Source organism: Apodemus sylvaticus, chromosome 1, assembly GCF_947179515.1.
Source record: "Apodemus sylvaticus chromosome 1, mApoSyl1.1, whole genome shotgun sequence".
Lineage (NCBI taxonomy): Eukaryota > Metazoa > Chordata > Mammalia > Rodentia > Muridae > Apodemus > Apodemus sylvaticus.
In genome coordinates, this window is record NC_067472.1 from 180,269,932 (window position 1) to 180,284,906 (window position 14,975).

Sequence of the window (14,975 nt, forward strand, 5' to 3'; positions counted from 1 at the left end):
CCATCTTTAGGGCCTGTCAAAACGGCTCCCCACAGTTCACCAATTTTTATTTTATTCGTAAAACGCAACAGGCAAGAGTAGAGGTCTGATCTCTGTAAATATTTTAAGGACCTTGTACCGACTCACAGCAGGGCTCGTTACTCTGTGAGGGTCAGACCAGTCTGACATCTTTTTCTCAGAGGCAGGATCTGGGATGTCAACCTGTATGCAATCGGACGTGCTCTTCTCGGGTCCACTAGAAGCTGACCTGGAGTGCAGTGCTTAGCCTCGCATCCTTAGTGTGCCCATTATTCCTTCATCATGAAGAGCCATACCTGAGGGGACTGGCCAGCATCCATAGCCATGATAGCTATGCATCATAGCCATCCATAGCCATCCATAGCTGCATGCTGCCTTTGAGCAAACCTCATTTTCAAATGCACCATAAGCCCACCAGACAGGCCACTACCAGCACAACTGCCATGACTCCCAATCCCACCCATTCTTTCAGATGATTCATGTCTGCGGCAATCCAAGATGACAGCCCCTCAGCAACAGACAAATCCACTTGGTGGAATTCACATGGACAACAGCAAGGCGAAGATCCCTCATGGTGGATTCAAAATCTTTGGACCAATTTGGCGTCATGACGAATTAGAAGGGGTTTTGGAAACACAGACAATACCCCTTATCTGGGTCCTGCCTCCACCTTGCCCCAAATGAGGATCATCGCCAGCACAGGCATCAGCTCTATCAGGGAATTCTTCATGATTATCACACTTGCGAGCTAAGCATTCTGGGATCCAAAAAGGTTCCAAGTGATCCTGAGGGTAAACACAGATCCTCTCGCCCATGCCAATACTGGATCTGGACCATGCCAAGTGCCTCTAAGCACATACTTCCACTTAAGGAAACCTTTTGATGATCTGCCTTTGTGACAATGACGATCTGCCGCGCTTAGACCCTCAGAATCTAAAATTAAAAAATTAAGAGTAAATAAAGCAAGAGCTATTCTCTCCTTAGGCGTACAGCCATGGTCTATTCCCCCTTTTTGGTTTTCAAGCATCTTCTTAAGGGTGCGATGGGCATGTTCCACAATGCCCTGACCCTGGGGATTGTAAGACAACCAATGAAGTAACTGTACTTCCATTTAGCTACAAAGGGAGGCAAATAAGCTGGCCCATTATCTGTTTTCAATTGTTGAGGCTTACCCCAGGCCGCCCACGCATACAAGCAATGACCGATGACATTTTTTGCTTTCTCTCCACTGAAAGGAGAAGCATAAATGATACCTGAGCAAGTATCCACAGACACATGAACATACTTCAAGGTACCAAATTCTGGGAGATGTGTAACCTCCATTTGCCAAACTTGTAAGGGTTGTAGACCTCGAGGATTCACACCCAAAGAGGGCGGATGTAGATGAATTATGCATTGAGGACATTTTATAGCCACCTCCCGAGCATCAGCTCTAGAGATTTGAAACTTACTCTGTAATATCTTAGCATTAACATACAATTTCTGATGAAAGGCACAACCGCATTCAATTTTGGAACTCAAAAAAATGAACTTCATTCTTGTAAATTTATCCACAACATCATTGCGTTCACTAATAGGCCCAGGAAGTCCAGGATGAGCCCTCACATGAGTAATAAAAAAGGTTTTTTTTCTTTCCCATAATAGATTTTGTAATTACACCATATATGCCTGAATAGGACTAGATATTTTAATTTTACCTACAGCTTCCAATACTCTTACTAAACTGACAACATATGATGAATCTGATATCAAATTAAAAGGAAACTGACAATTTTTAAACACGTCTAAAACGATTTGGAACTCAACAATCTGTGGAGATACTGGCTTAAATTGAAACACTTTTGCTTCTTTTGCCAATTAAATACGCTCCACATCCTGTTTTGGACCCATCAGTAAACACATTAACGGAGCCTTTAATGGGTCCTTGAGTTGTTACCTGGGGAAAAATTATGGGATGTTCTTTAAAAAAACGACATCAAAGGATGTTTAGGATAACAATTATCCCATTTGCCAGCAGAACTACATTGTAATATGGCCCAACCATCAATGGTAGCATCCAAAATCGTAATTTGCTGAGCAGTATATGGGGTGATAATTATGGCAGGGGCACATCCAAAATATTGTAAACACTGTTGAATACCTTCAGTAGCTAGAGAAGCTATTGCTGTAGGATAATACTCAACCGATTTGGCGGCTGATATTTTTGGATGAATCCACAGCAAATGCCCACCCTGCCACAGCAACCCTGTAGGCTGCCATAAAGATTGTAAAATGCATAAAGCAATATCCTTGCCTTCTTCTATATGTTGCAAAAAGGCTCCAGCTAGTTCTCTCTCTACTGTTTCCAGGGCTTTTCGTGCCTCAGATGTTAAGCTTCGAGGAGAATCAAGAGCAGCTTCTCCCATTAAAATATCATATAAAGGCTTTAATACATAATTTGGAAGTTTTAAATAACACCTAATCCAATTAATATCACCCAACAAATTTTGAAATTCATGTCAGGTTTTTAAATTATTTACTTGCAACTCCACCTTTTGGGGAACTATTCATTGATCTTGTAGGTTAGCTCCCAAATAATCTATCACTTGTTTTTGCTGAGCCTTTTCCGGGGCTATAAATAATCCTCTCTCCTCTAAAGCCTTCACCAGATCTATATAAACTTTATGCAAAATTTATTCCAAACGGGCAGCAATCAAAATGTCATCCATATTAGCCAACTAGCAGGCCAATCCTTTTTTTCTATAATACCTTTATCTGTTCCAGTATCTAACAGACCCAAAATTTTCTTTCCATCTATGATTAGCTCCAACAAGGGTCGCTTATCAAGATCCAGGTACAGGAAGGTTAAAACAGTCCCTGTAGAGCCAAACCCCTTATTTCCTCTGATTTTATTTTTTCCTTTTGAATTCAGCAGCTCCTGAAGTGCCAGAAAAATTGTGTGCGATGGGGAAGCGCCTATATTTATTTTCTCTTTTGCTTAGATCGAACTTCAGCAATTCGTTATCACTCCACACAGGAGTCTCTATAGCCTCTTGTACTGAGGACTTTTCCCTTTGTCCCTTCTATGACCATAGTCCATGCTGACACATGAAAGTCAGTCTGTGCTTATCAATTGACAAAGCATAAAAATTCCCACACAGAGCTGTGTTTCCATGGCAACTCTCAACCCAATCAGGATGATCATCAAGATGAACCATCACACACTGCAAGCAGGGTGAGCTTGGACTGAAGGGCTTCCTCTCTCCAGAAGCATGGACTACAACACCCAGCTGACATCTTATTTGTGCCGAAATTGTCTTCCTTAGGGTAAGTAGGTTGTTCTGAACGTGAGATAGTCTATACACACAGAGCACTGCCTGTGGCCTGTGGAGCACTGTAGTTTACAGCCAGGCAGTCCACACTAGCCCGTGGGGTTGTGGACAACTGAGAGCTCATGTAGAGCGGTGAGTCCCTCACTCTACCACTCAGTGCTCTCACCACATGGACTCTACTGATCAAACCTCTTAGAGACATGGTTCCTGACAGAGCTGAGAGGGGACAGGGTGAGCAGGACAACAGGGTTGACTTACTTTGGAGTGAAGCAGAATTGGTGATATAAAACCATCATCAGCCCCCAAGGATACCCACGTGGCCAAAGAGCTGGGGACTATCATGGCTGAGAGAAACCAAGAGTAAGATGTCACCTCCATGTCCTCAGGGATCCAGTTCAAAGGCCTCAGCAGCTAAAGCTGTTCAAGGGGCCTTACAAGAACCCAGACATGCATCCTTCTGCTTAAGCCTTGACCTCAGGCACATCCAGTGTTTTGGAGTGCTGACTACGTACAGAGACAGAATCCCTCCTTGACCCCTGTGCCTTCCTGTCCGAACTTGGAGAGGCCATGCTTGGAACCAGAAGAGGTGAAGAATTGACCAGGAAGGAAAGTTGTCAAGTAGGACAGGTCCTTGGGGCATTTGGCTCAGCACTCGAGCTGAGCTGCTTACAAAGGTCAGCTCTAACCTCTCTTTGGCAAAGAATGAACAACTTCTCTCCAGAAAGGGATGACTTAAGGCCTTCTCATGGTGTTTGTTCTTCTGAGTGGGAGGGGCTCGCATACACCTTCCTGTCAGCAAGTGGGACAGGGATCCACCAGTGCTAGGTTCTTGCCCAAAGTTATTTGGAGCATCTGGGGTGTAGGGTTGGGTTGTGAGGTTTGCTTGGCTCAGGGCTATAATGGTTTATAAGGAAGACTATATGCTCTGAGTAATGCATTTAGCACTCTCCACCATGAAGGGGGCACTTCTTCTGCTGGCCTTGCTGGTGATTGGAGAGCTGGGCTTCCAGACAAGTGAGAGTGGGACCCTCGCTCACCCATCTCAGTCCCATATTCATCTCTAAGTGGGGCCCTGAGACAGACCTAGGGGTCTTTTGGAGGAAAGGAACTGCAGAGGACGGTTGATACTTTCTGCTCTGGGTTACAACACTTGCGATGGGTGGGTCGTGGAGGTGGACTTGTGCTGGTGATGATGCTTAGTTGTATAGTTGAGGCTGAGGCAAACGGAGGATTTTTCTGAAGGGTCAGCTATGCGGGCCTGTCCACTCATGTGAAGTGTGTTTCTCATGGAAACCATGTCGTATCTGTGAGACTGAAGTCTATGGGAGGGCAGGACTGTGGGAAAAGATGGTGAAGGCATTTGTAGATGTGTCAAGAACACTTGAGTCTCTGTTTCTGCCAGCCTGTGGGCTTATAGTGATGTCTGTGTTTGCAGCAGAAGCATGCAATCTTTTCTTCAGCGCCTATTTTTCAATAATCTTTGAAAGTAAGAACATTATGAAGTCCCAACTTTCATTGTTTGATGTTTCTACTGAGGAATTGGAGGCCTTTGAAAAACTCCAGGGCTGCTACAAAGTGGGAGGAGTTCACAAAATTTATATTAATCCTCAAATTCTGGTAAAGACCTCCCAAACCTCACTTACTCGCCCATGCAGTAAATTGTGAAAGGCTGTGTACAAATGATCAATGTGACCATTAATACATGTCAGGTGACCTGTAACTGAGGAATCAAACCCTAGATCACCATCGCACAGGTCAAAGTAGCATGCCAGGTACACATCCAGCTTGTTGCATGCAGGTTCCTGCAATTCACTCCCACATGCTAGGTAAACATGGGGTTCTTACCCATAGTAGGTACAGGGGAGTCTTTATTCTGGCCTCTGCAGAGGTACAGTAATCACAGGTCTGTGCTAAGATACCAGAAACTTCTGTCTACTTGCCAGGGTCCTCTTTGGAACCTCCCTAGACTCTACTCCCCTGCCTCAGTTGGAGGCGCCTTCCATTGGCATCATCTGAGGTATAGTCAGAATCTTCCCCAAAGGCTTAAATGCCACCCCCATGCCCAGGAATTGCCTGCCGCTGCATACCATAGCTGAGATGCCTCCTTTGCTTCTTGTTTCAAGCAAAATGGAATTGCAAAGACATATATTTTGAATAAGGCAGCTCTCATCCTGTTCCCCAAAGTACTTTTAGTTGAGTGTCAGGTCCTGCAAAATCACAGTGCTATCCAAAAATGAATTTCTTCTAACAAGCCCACCTGGGGGATGGATTTTTAACATGGCCATATGCCCAATGTGCCTGGAGAGATGTGCTCAGGTACTGGAGACATCACCAAACTCATACTCAGCTATTCTGTCTCTCTCTATACCTAGCCCCCATCCTGCCTTCTGGAACCTTCTCCCCTTTTTCCCTGCCTGGCTGTGGAGACTTTCCGGTTTCCTCCTGAAGGCTGTGGGTGGGCTCCAGTTCCTGTGAGACAGACTCTGTTGCTGGAGTCTTGAATCACTGCAGAAGATTTTCTTTCTTGCGGATGAAGAGTGATCTCATCCTGGGTGTTTGGGGAGCCCTACTGAGGTCCTGCACCTTGACTGTAGCCACCTCTGTTCCTGTCTGTCCCTTTGTTTTCCAGAAATACATGGTCCTCAGCCCAGAATGCCTGAAATACTATGGAAATGATAGCGTCTCAAAAATTGTAGATCAACTCACCAAGTTTAAGGCCCTTACAGTCTATTGGGCTTGGGCAACCCATCTTTGCACCATGTCTGATCCGAGTGCCGTCTTGCTGTCCTGTCCTTTTTCCTGAAGTTGCATTCCTGACACCTTTGCCCTCATCCTTCAGTCTCTTCAGCTGATTTTAATAAATGCCTGCAGCTCTGTTCTGTGCCCCATGTCTGTGTGCTGAACGGGAATCCTGTGAGGTCTTCAGAAGATCTGGGAGACCCTGAGAGTAATGAATTGCGTGGTCACTCAGAGCAGAGTGACAGCCCCTGATTAGCCAAGTGATCCTGGGAGAGCCATTGTAACCTTCTTTTTATGATGCAATGTGTGAAACCCTAACTCAAAATGTGAGCCCCAACTTGATATTTTTAGACTTCTAGCAGCTAGTCTAATACATAGAAACTTTCTCTTTTGCCCTACTGCCCCCAGCTTTGACTTCGAGATTACCCTAGAAGATAGCAATCCCTGACCCTGGACCTAGCCTGCCAGTGTCTTTACACAGCTGAGAGCTTTTGCAAAATCATCAACCACACAATGGCCCAAGAATGGTGCCTGTTTGCCCTAGCCCCACCAAGTCCCTGACACATTTAGAGCTCTGTTAAATTTATTGCATCCCTGACGCATTTAGTGCTCTGTTACATGTATAGCATCCCTGATGCATTTAGTGCTCTCTTAAATGTATAGCATCCCTGACGCATTTAGTGCTCTGTTAAGTGTTTAGCCATACAATATCCTAAAAGTGTAAATGTTGGCTCTAGATAACCTGTTATCACCCCCGGAGGTTAGCTGGCTTCTCCATTCTTTTTGGGTTGCTGAGGGTTTTGAATCATTGACAGGATGTCTAATTCATTGTCAAACCTTCCTGTTTCTTTGTGGTTTTTTCCTTTAAAAAACCCTGACCACCTCAGCTCATGGTCAAACTCTTCTGACCTTGCGTGGGTTATGAGGTTCGGTCCTAGTGCTGCACTGGATTCCCCAATAAACCTCATGAATTTGCATTGAGAAGGTCTCTCCTGAATTTCTGGGTGCGTTGCTTTTTCCCGAGGCTGGGGGTCTGCTTCTTCACGGCCTTTTATTTGGTGCATTGGCCGGGAAGTTACGACCACACCAGATTCTCAGAGACCCCTCTTGGAGGTAAGATTCCGTCGTTGTCTATGCCCTTGTCTGCCCTTGTCTGGTGGCTAGAATACCTGAAACTTTTGGTTTACAGTCATCTGTGCTCATGGAGATCAGCGAACTCCATGTTGGGATGGACAGGAGTTTTATTGGTCAGATGTGTCAGGGGATAACCAACTATAGCCTCGGGAGTTGTCCTGGGAGGTCTGTGGTAATTCTGAGGACACTCGGAAATCTCCCATCTGTGTGCCAACTTGGACACTCCTGTGGAGGAAAGATTTCGCGTCCTCTTGTCAGTCTGTTGAAAGTCCCGCAGGCCACGGACGCTGGCTGCGGTTTTTCTGTGTGTTCTGTTTGTTTTTTCTGTGTGTTCTATTTGGTTTTTCTGTGTGTTCTGTTTGTGTTCTGTGTGACTTGGACGATGGGACAGACTGTCAGCACCCCTCTTGGTCAGACTCTCGACAACTGCACAGAAATTAGAAACAGGGCATACAATCTGTCTGTAGAAGTTAAGAAGAAAGTATGGAGAATGTTTTGTTCTTCACAATGTCCGATGTATAACATCGATTGGCCACCAAAGGGCACACTTGACCTGACTGTAATTTCTGCCATCAAGAACATAGTGTTGCAGGAAGGACCAGGGTCTTACCCTGGCCAGTGTGGTCTGGGTAGACCTAGTGCAGGATCCTCCATCCTGGTTAAGGCCTTGGACTCAGAAAAACAAGCCAGGCTCCTGAGTCTTGGCACTTCATAACATGGAACAGAGAGTGGAAACAAAAATGGCGGAGCCCGACCCACCAAACAAAACTTATCTGTCAGCTCCTCATCAGATCTATCCCAAGATCGAGGGGCCTCCAGAATGGCTTGAATTTTCACCCCCTCCCCATGCCTCCTCAGAGTCCTCAACAGGGTACAGCTGAAGGGGTGGCAGAGGGACCAGCCACCTGGGGTTGGTGCAGCCCCAGCCGAGAGATCAGCCACTACAGAGGGCCTAGCACTGCAGGGGCTACAGCTACTGCCAAGGGGCCAGCGGTTGGGACCTGAATTTGATGTGTTCAGAGCCCCGAAGGACCAGACTCCACTACAGCCTTGCCTCTGCGTGCATACAGTGGCCAACTCCAACATTGGCCTTTCTCCTAGGCCGATTTATATAATTGGAAAGCAAATCATGATTCTTTTTCAGAAAATCCCTCTAGCCTTACAGGTCTGGTGGAATCCCTCATGTTCTCACATGAATCAACCTGGGATGACTGCCAACAGCTTTTACAGGTTCTCTTCACCACTGAAAAAAGAGAAAGAATACATTCGGAGGCACGAAAAAATGTGCCTGGAACCAATGGCCAACCAACTCAGCTCCAGAATGTGATAGATGAGAGCTTCCCTCTGAATCGTCCTGAGTGGGATTTCAATACAGCTGCAGGTAAGGAGCAACTGAGAGTCTACCACCAGGCTCTGGTTGCAGGTTTACATGGGGAGGGGTGTGTGCAGGCCGATGACCCGCCAATCTGGCTATGGTAAGGGAAGTTCTTCAGGGGGAAAAGGAGCCTCCCTCTGTGTTTTTAGAACGCTGTATAGAGGCTTATAGGTGTTATACTCCTTTTGACCCTACTTCCGAGGGTCAGCAGGCAGCAGTAGCCATGACTTTTATTGGGCAGTCTGCCTCTGATATCAAAAAGAAGTTGCAACATCTAGAAGGCCTGCAAACCTTGTCCTTACAGGACATGGTTAAAGAGGCATAAAAAGTATATCATAAGAGAGAGAGAGTGAGGAGGAGAGGAGAGAGAGGGAAAAGAAGGAAGCTGAAGAAAGATAGGACAGGTGGGACCGTACACAAGAAAGAAATTTGACTAAGATTCTGGCCACAGTTGTAGGCGACAGGGAAGCTAACAGAGAAAAGGAGAAACTAGACAGTCAGGGTACCTGGGCAGCTCGTGGTCAAGAAGGCCCTTGAACCCTGGAAGATTCCCACATCAACCTTTAAATAAAAACCAATGTGCTTATTGTAGAGAGCATGGACATTGGACAAGGGACTGCCCAAAAAAGAAACGTAAGGCCCTCAGGGTTCTCACCATGGAAGAAGGTGAATAGGGGAGACAGGGCTCGGATCCCCTCCCCGAGCCTAGGGTAACCCTAAAAGTGGAGGGGACCCTTATGGACCTTCTAGTTGACACCAGTACAGAATTTTCTGTCTTAAAGAAGCCTCTAGGACAATTAAATGATAAAACGACTATAGTAATTGGGGCCATGGGTCAAAAACCATATTCATGGACTACCGACAGGAAGGTGTACCCAGCAAAGTGACAAGTAACCCACTCTTTCCTTGCCATCCCAGAATGTCCCATGCCACTATGAGGGAGAGATTTACTAACTAAACTAAAGGCTCAAATAAGTTTCTCCTCGGAAGGAGCAACAGTCGATTGGCAGACTCCCACGTCTATGGCCCTGGCCATAAAGCTAGAAGAAGAATATAGATTACATGAGGCCCAAGTGACTGAGACACTAGAGGAAACCTGGCTGAAAAAGTTCCCTAAAGCATGGGCAGAGACGAGAGGTGTGGGGGAAGTGAAACGAGTACCCCCATCATCATTAACTTAAAGACTGATGCAGTTCCTATTGGGGTGCGGCAGTATACTATGAGTAAAGAGGCTTGGGAGGGCACCAGACCTCACATCCAGAGGCTGCTGCAACTAGGTATCCTAATACCCTGCCAATCTCCCTGGAAGACTCCACTACTGCCTGTCAAGCAGCCTGGTACCAACGGTTACCGGCCAGTGCAAGATCTTAAAGAAGTTAATAAGAGGGTTCAGGACATCCATCCTACTGTCCCTAACCCTTACAACTTGCTCAGCTCTCTTCCTCCTGACAGAAAATAGTATACTGTTCTTGACCTAAAAGATTCATTTTTCTGCCTGAAGCTGCACCCCACGAGCCAGCCGATTTTGGCTTTCGAATGGAGAGACTCAGAATTGGGACAGGTTGGACAATTAACTGGGACACGACTGCCTCAAGGGTTCAAGAACTCCCCAACTCTCTTCGAAGAACCCCTCCATCTAGATTTGGCTCTCTTTAGGTCAGAGAACCCCCAAATAACTTTGGTGCAGAACGTTGACAATTTGATTTTAGCTGCTGATAATGAACAGGAGTGCACACGGGGAACTGAGAAACTGCTGACTGAGTTGGGTGAGTTGGGGTACCAAAATTCAGATAAAAAAAGCCCAGATATGCTGAACAGAAGACACTTACTTGGGATACACTCTTAAGGAGGGGAATCAATGGTTGACAGAAGCTAGGAAGAGAACTGTGATCCAGATCCCCACTCCTACTACCCCAAAGCTAGCGAGAGAATTCCTGGGCACTGCAGGTTTCTGTAGATTATGGATACCAGGATTTGCCATCTTAGCAGCACCCCTTTACCCTGTCATCAAAGAAACCAGGGTTTTTTCATGAACTCCTAAGCACCAGAAAGCTTTCAAAGAAATAAAAAAGGCTTTACTCAGTGCACCAGTCTTGGCCTTGCCTGACTTAACTAAGCCTTTCACCCTCTACGTGGATGAGAGAGCAGGAATAGCCGGAGGGGTCTTGACCCAGGCTTTGGGGCCATGGAAACGACCCGTAGCCTACCTATCAAAGAAGCTAGATCCTGTAGCCAGTGGATGTCCATCTTGCCTGAAAGCCATTGCTGCAACAACCCTACTTCTCAAGGATGCTGAAAAACTGACCTTAGGACACCAGGTGACTGCAGCCCTCTGACAGGTGGATGATGAGCGCCCGCATGACTCACTATCAAAGCCTGTTCTTAACTGAGCGAGTGATTTTGCCCCACCGACTATCCTCAACCCCGCTACTTTAGTACCTGAGGTAGACGACTCCCTGCCTGTACACCAATGTATGGACATCCTGGCAGAAGAAACCGGAATGCGGAAGGACCTCACAGACCAATCCTGGCCAGGGTCCCTTAATTGGTATACAGATGGCAGCAGCTTCGTGGTTGAAGGTAAGCGGAAAGCCGGGGCGGCGGTGGTAGATGGAAAACAGGCCATCTGGGCCAGTAGCTTGCCTGAAGGAACGTTGGCTCAGAAGGCAGAACCGATTGCACTAACCCAAGCCTTGAGACTGTCAGAAATGAAGTCTGTCAACATCTACAGGGACAGCAGGTATGCCTTCGCCACCGCACACAAACATGGGGCAATTTACAAACAAGGGGGCTACTCATGTTGGCTGGAAAGGACATTAAAAATAAAGAAGGGGCTGGAGAGATAGCTCAGTGGGTAAGAGCACTGACTGTTCTTCCAAAGGTCATGAGTTCAAATCCCAGCACCCATATGGTGGCTCACAACCAATCATAAAGAGAGATCTGATGTCTAAAGACAGCTAAGGTGTACTTGCATATAGTAAAAACAAAGAAGAAATCCTGAGTTTGCTAGAGGCCATACATCTACCACAAAAAAACTGGCCATTATACATTGCCCTGGCCATCAAAAGGACCCAGATGCCATTGTCAGAGGAAATCAGATGGCTGACATGGTGGCCAAACAAGTGGCCCAAGGGACCATGATCCTTATAACCAATCAAGGGGCCAAAGAGTCCAAAAACTATTATGACATCAGGGAGACCAGTTTCAGATATACTCCTGGGGATCACCATCAGATGGAAAGATTAAAAATAGTACATAACTACACCCCCTATGGAGTAGCAGAGACAGAAGATGGGAAATCTATCTTACCCCGAAAAGAGGGACATCACTATGTCACCAATCTACATCAATTGACCCACTTGGGAGCTAAGAAATTAAAAGACCTTATACTCCACTCCGACTATCATGTCATGGGCCTCTCAGATATTGCTTAAGAGGCAGTACAAAATTGTAAAGCTTGTGATTTAACCAATGCTGCACATCATATAGGCACACCTGGTAAGTACCTGCAGGGAGGTAGGCCAGGAACATACTGGGAAGTTGACTTCACAGAAGTCAAACCAGCAAAATATGGTAACAGATACTTGTTAGTTTTCATAGTTACCTTTTCAGGATGGGTGGAGACCTTCCCCATGAAAAGGGAGATGGCCAACGTGGTGGCAAAGAAGATATTAGAAGAAATTTTTCCAAGTTTCCGCATCCCTAAGGTAATTGGATCAGACAATGGCCCTGCCTTCGTTGCCCAGGTAAGTCAGGGACTGGCTGCACAACCGGGGATTGATTGGAAATTACATTGTGCTTATAGACCCCAGAGTTCAGGAGAGGTAGAAAGGATGAGTAGAACATTAAAAGAGACCTTGACGAAATTAGCCTTGGAGACCAGCAGAGAAAGTTTGGACAGTCCTCCTTCCTTTTGCCCTGTTCCAAGTACAGAACACCCCAGGGAAATTCATACTTACACGATTTGAGCTCCACCATGGGGGACTGCCCCCTTTGACAGAAGCAAGAGGGATTTTTGACCCTGATGCTCCTTTTTCCCAACCCCTCTTAGCCCACTTAAAGGCCCTTGAACTTGTCAGAAAGGACACCTGGGAGCAATTCAGAGGAGCCTACGAGCCAGGGACCACTGAGGTGCCCCCACAAGTTCCAAGTGGCAGACCCTGTCCTGATCTGTCATCACCAAGCTAGAACCCTTGAAGCCAGGTGGAAAGGACCCTTTCTAGTACTCCTGACCGGCCCGACTGCTGTCAAGGTTGATGGTATCCTAGCCTGGATCCATGCCTCTCTTGTCAAGATCGCACTGCAGGCAGCCCAAGATGACACCTGGAAACTGGAATGGACTGATGATCCTCTTAAGGTGGGCCCCCATTGCCTGCCAAACCTTGAAGAATAATAACCCTCAAGCCCCTTAAAGCTGACTTGGCAAGTACTGTCTCAATCAGGAGACATGGTCTGGTCTGCCTCTAAGGCAGCACCCCCTGATACTTGGTGGCCGTCCTTATATCCTGAAATCTGTGCCCTAACAGCAGGCTTAGACTCTTGGGACATTCCAGAATGGACTCACGAGGAGGTTCCCTCAGAGACATCTCAATTAGAAAAACGCACCCTTAACCAGGTGGTAAACTCTCGGGGCCACTATATAGCTGATCACCCAGGATGTAAAGATGGGCCTGCCCAGAGGAAGCTGCAGCAAACTCCTTTTTACATTTCTTCTTGAGACGTTAGAACGCGGGCTGCGGCTTACAGATGTGGAGGGTTAGAACAATTCTTTTGTAAACAATGGTCTTGTGTAACTTTGGGTACCATATATTGGCATTCAGGGCCCTCATGGGATCTGATTATGGTTAATAGAAGAAATAAGGGAACAGACTCCCTTAATACCACTTTTACTGCCCAGGGTAAACAGTTTTCCTCCTGGCATAAGGGACACCTATGCGGACTCAGGTTTTATATGACAGGATGGGATAACGGGTTTACATTCCAGATTCGTCTCAAGATAGAAAGCCTTCCTCCTGTCTCTATAGGACCTGATAAGGTTTTAACACAGCAAGGACTCCCCAAGGCTACCCCTAAGAAGATCTTTTCATTACTCACCCCCCTTGTGTTTACCAAATCCCCACCTACCCTGCCACATAGTTCCCCTGCTACTCCTGGCTCAACTAGTCCAGAAGAACCACTGAGCACTACCCCTTAGCCCCTACAACTGGAGATCGACTCTTTAATCTCATACAAGGTGCTTTCTTTGCTCTTAATGCTACTAGCCCTGATGCCACGACATCCTGCTGGCTTTGCTTGGCAATGGGACCCCCCTACTATGAGGGAACGGCCATATCAGGTACCCCAACCAGTACCACAGATCATAGCCTATGCCCCTGGGGAGCGAGGGGAAAGCTCACTCTTAATGAAGTTTCTGGTTTTGGGTTTTGTTAGGAAAAGTGCCCCCACCCACCAACATCTCTGCAACATCTCCATGATTCTAAACTCCTCAGAAGTAAGACAGTACCTATCACCCTATTGGTACCTGCTACCCAATAATAACAGCTGGTGGGCATGCAGTACTGGGCTCACCTCTTGCATATCCACGTCTGTTTTCAACCAGACCAAGGATTTCTGTGTCATGATTCAGCTAGTGCTCCGTATTTATTATCATCCTGAAGAAGTAGTCATAGGAGCCTATGATACAGGACCAACAAGAGTCAAGAAGGAACCTGCTTTCCTCACGTTAGCAGTCTTACTGGGAATAGGGCTAGCAGTAGGTATCAGAGGCATATGGACAGGAGCTACCCCTTTGATTGCCAGACAGCAAGGCTTTAAGTACCTGCAAGATGCCATGGATCAGGATTTGCAAGCTATACAAGATTCAATAACAAAACTACAAGAGTCTCTTACTTCCTTATCTGAGGTTGTTCTCCAGAATAGGAGGGGTTTAGACTTGTTATTCTTAAAGAAGGATGGTTTTGTGCAGTTCTAAAAGAAGAATGTTGTTTTATGTGGACCATTCAGGGGCAGTTAAAGATTCCATGAGCAAACTAAAAGAAAGGCTTAATAAGCTCCGACTTGAGAGAGAAAATGCTCAAAATTGATATGAAGGATGGTTTACTAGGTCTCCATGGATGACTACTTTGTTTTCAGTCCTCATGGGCCCCCTAATAATATTACGTCTTTTGCTTACCATAGGGCATTGTGTGATCAACCGATTAATTGTGTTTGTTCACCAGAGAGTAAGCACTGTACAAATTCTTGTGCTACGCCAACAGTATCAAAAGATAGGGCAGAACAATATAGAATCAGAAACTTAATTTTGTAGTTCTATGATTAGAACAGACTGCTGTGAACAGTCACCATAACTGAGGCATCTTCTATAAAGGAAAGCACTAAACTGGGGCTGGCTGACAGGT

At 46.2% G+C, this 14,975-nt stretch overlaps 1 pseudogene; it reads left to right on the top strand.

Annotated features, from left to right (window-relative positions):
* Window positions 1–1,060: 1,060 nt before the first annotated feature.
* LOC127695502 (uncharacterized) lies at window positions 1,061–14,766 on the top strand (annotated as a pseudogene).
* The last annotated feature ends 209 nt before the right edge of the window (window positions 14,767–14,975 follow it).